We start from the raw sequence: 3,609 nt of genomic DNA, 5'->3' as shown, positions 1-3,609 counted from the left end.
CTTCCTTTGTTTTTTCCTTCCAGAGTTTCTTCTTTCTTGTGAGTCAATAAATATTTAACACATCTTATAAGTTATTTCTGGAGTTAGGTATACCTTGTAGAATAAAACAGACTTGGAAACTGTTTCTCAAGTTTAGTGGAAGAGAGAGCTAAGTAGTATCATAAGGAAACAAATACAGAAGAGGTAAACAGAATAATGGCAGTGCGGGAAGAGCCACCTTAGGGAACTGAGAAAGTGGCATTTAAGCCAGGGCCTCAAGGACAGAAGGAGCTAGCCCCTTGGGGAGGAGGGAACAGAGCCATCCAGGCAGACAGATTAGCAGATGCAAAGGCTCTGAGTGTCCCAGGAAGTGGGAGGACACCGGTGTGGGAGGTGACTAGTTGGCGAAGAGCATGGGATGAGGCTATGGAAGAAGATACATGTTAGGTACATAACATGCTGTATTTTGTAGGATGCATGAGACTGACATGCAAATAAAAACATTTAAGCATGAAATCACCAGATTTAAATTTAAAAGAAAATTCTGTGTGCCATGTGGAGGAAAAGTGTAATCAGGGACACTGGTTCCAAGGCTTTTCCTTTCTGGGGATAATGGTGGCTAACAAGAGAGAAGGCATACAGTAGAGCTGGAGAGAAGGTTTGAGATATATTTTACAGGTGGTACTCATAGGACTTCATCATGAAGTGGATCTAGGTGGGAGTGAGGAGGAGGGAGGGACCAAGGGTGATTCCCAGGTTTCCAGCTTGAGCAACATGTAAGTGGCACCATTCATTTACTGTGAAGAAGGTAGAGAAGGAACAAGAGAAAATCAACAATATGGGTTTAGACATATGTCTGAGTTGACTTGTCAAGATATCTTGGCATCAAGAGGCAATGCCAAGTCAGCCATTGGGCATGCCAATTTGGAGCACAAAGAAAAGGTCTATGCTGAATATAAAGGTTTGGGTATCACTAGCAATCACTCAGTTAACAATATTTACTGAGTACTTATTATTCCCTAGTACATGCTGGGAATAAATCAGTCTGTCAGACAGACAAGCACCTGCCCTCATACAGTTTACATTCTAGAAATGGAGCAATTAAGATGGACAATAAATAGTAAATAAAAACATTACTGAATTTGGTAAGTGATGAACTAGAATAAGCGTAGGAGGCTGTGCAGCCCCTTTGAGCAGGGAAGGCCCTTCTGAGGAGGTGATATCTGAGGACAGGATGTGAAGATTTGGGGAAGGAACATTTCAGGAGAAGGGAAAACAGAGTTGAAAAGGGAGGAAGGGCTTGACATACTCAAGGAACTCAAAGAAGTCCTGTGCTGCTGGAGCCGGAGAGCTGAAAGATGGCGAACAGTCCCAGGCTGAACATCGGCAATTGCTGACACTTACATCGTGAGAAAGAGAGGAGGATCAGACACTAGTTGGTGCACAGCAGGCAATTGGAGCTCCAAGACTGGAAACTGGGAACCAGGGTTGTGCCAGAGGTGAGAATCTGGGAGCCAAATGCAAACATGGCAGCTGCCGTCAAAGGGGAGACAGACACACCTACCTTGTGGAGGGCATGGGGTAGGAAGAGAAGAGAAGAGAGCCAGGCACAGAACTTTGGGAGCGGATGAATGAGCCCCATAGGAGACCTGGAACAAGCAGCCAGTGAAGCAGAGAGGAGGAAGCAGAGAGGCAGGCTCTGGGAAAGGACCATGTGATGACGGGACACGATGGCCTGTGTCTCAGGAGCAGTTCAGAGGCCAAGTACAGGGAGCAGGTAGATGGAACTGTTTGAAGCACCCTGGAATGACTGGGTGGGAACTGGGATTGCAGAGGGCTGGTGTGAGCACTGGAGGTAAGAAAATGAATTCAGCAAGTAGGAACTGTTGTTTAAAATGTTTGCAGTGAAAGAAAAGATGGATTGGGTAACAGTTTGAGAAGAAGGGATTGTGGGGCATTTCTTTGTTTTCAAGAATTTGTTCCTTTTCTCTCAATGGGCTTTCTGCCAAACCTGGGCCTCAGTACTGAGGCAGCAAGTTTTCTTGGCTTTTCAGAACTCTGGGCTGCTGAAGCTGAGACAGCCACTCCCCGTTTGGCCCATGCCCTTGCTTCTGGCTCATTCAAAGAACAAACAAATCAGTTGGGCAAGCAAGCCTGATGCTTTGATCCAGCATTTTTTTGAAGCTTTAAACCACATTTGCTCTAAGTTGGCTGGTAGATCCCATCATAACCCATCTAATTTCCAATTTTCAGGCCAGCAATTTCCCCTAAAAGCCTTACACATAGTAGGCACACAGTAAATAGGTGTGATTTGTTGGGAACCCACCCAACAAATGTATAAAGGACTTCGTGGCTCCCATAAATGAGCCAGAACCATCTCATCATGTGACACGGGTGGGCACAGCCTATGGCGTGTCATATGTGTGGGCACGGGGCGTCCCCACTGAAGGGCTTCTATATAGGATGGATAAACCACTGACTGTTCTTTTCAAGCATGAGAAACTTCCTCTGCCAATGCCTCACTCTTCTAATCGCATTTAAAAACAGAAAATGCTTTAAAAAGTCAAATAATATCAAGTAGCAGGTACTGGGAAAGTGGAAATACACTGTAGCCAGTGTGTACACGCCTCCTCTGAGATTCAAGATGTCAAACTGTGTTACTTTGCTTATTGCTTTACAGTATTTCAAATTGTATTACATTATATCACGCCACTCTGGAATATGAAGTGAGCCTAAACTGTCGGATAATGGGCAAACACAAGGGTTGCCTGACAGTATGAATTATCCTTGAGTGGTTTGGCATAAAATAATCACACCACTCTTTAGGGAAAGGGGAAATAAAGCCAAGACAGAGCTAGACACCCTGGACTGAGCAGCAGTATAATGAGATTCACTGACCAAGTCCAGCAGACGCCAGTAGGCTGGTTGGCCCAGTGCCCCCTGCCGCGCTCTGCGAGCCACCCTGGGCACATCTGAACCTGAAGACAGAGAAGCTGTACCAATCAAGGTCTGTCCTGATTAATAGAGCTGTTGCTCACCAAGCAAGGGAAATTAGTGACACGCGGAAATGACCATTTAATTCATCCTGCAAAGCTGCACTTTCTCTACAGGCTCATAGCAGCCTGATTCACTGACCCTGTCACGCCGTCACAGAAAAGTGGCACCACTTTATGGGGACAGTATGATTCACAACGTGGAGGATGCGGCTTTATGTTACCAACAGGCATTGCACAAAGTGTGTGTGTGTGTGTGTGTGTGTGTGTGTGTGTGTGTGTGTGCGCGCGCGCGCGCATGCGCACGCGCGTGTTGCTTTATTCCACTGGCAAAGACATTCTATTTTTAAAAGTGCTTTTTATAATCTGGATTTGTATCTCTGTTACAACTGCAAATAATGAGCTTTAGAATGTGAGCTGCAATGACAAATATGATGGTGGAGACTGGGGAGAAAATGTCCAGTGGAGAAGTTAGGCCAAAGCGGAGGTGGTGGGTGGGTGACCATGCCCTGGAGGCCTGCTCCTCACTCATGGGCAGCTGGGTGGGGGGCTGGTCATGGGGCCACGTCAAACCGGAGTCCTTTTGAAGGCATACTGAGGCCGACTAACAGTGTGAAGGACCAGGATTTTCGTTAAG

Source organism: Hipposideros armiger, unplaced genomic scaffold (genome assembly GCF_001890085.2).
Source record: "Hipposideros armiger isolate ML-2016 unplaced genomic scaffold, ASM189008v1 scaffold_223, whole genome shotgun sequence".
In the NCBI taxonomy this organism is placed as follows: domain Eukaryota; kingdom Metazoa; phylum Chordata; class Mammalia; order Chiroptera; family Hipposideridae; genus Hipposideros; species Hipposideros armiger.
Note: the sequence above shows the minus strand (reverse complement) of the source record.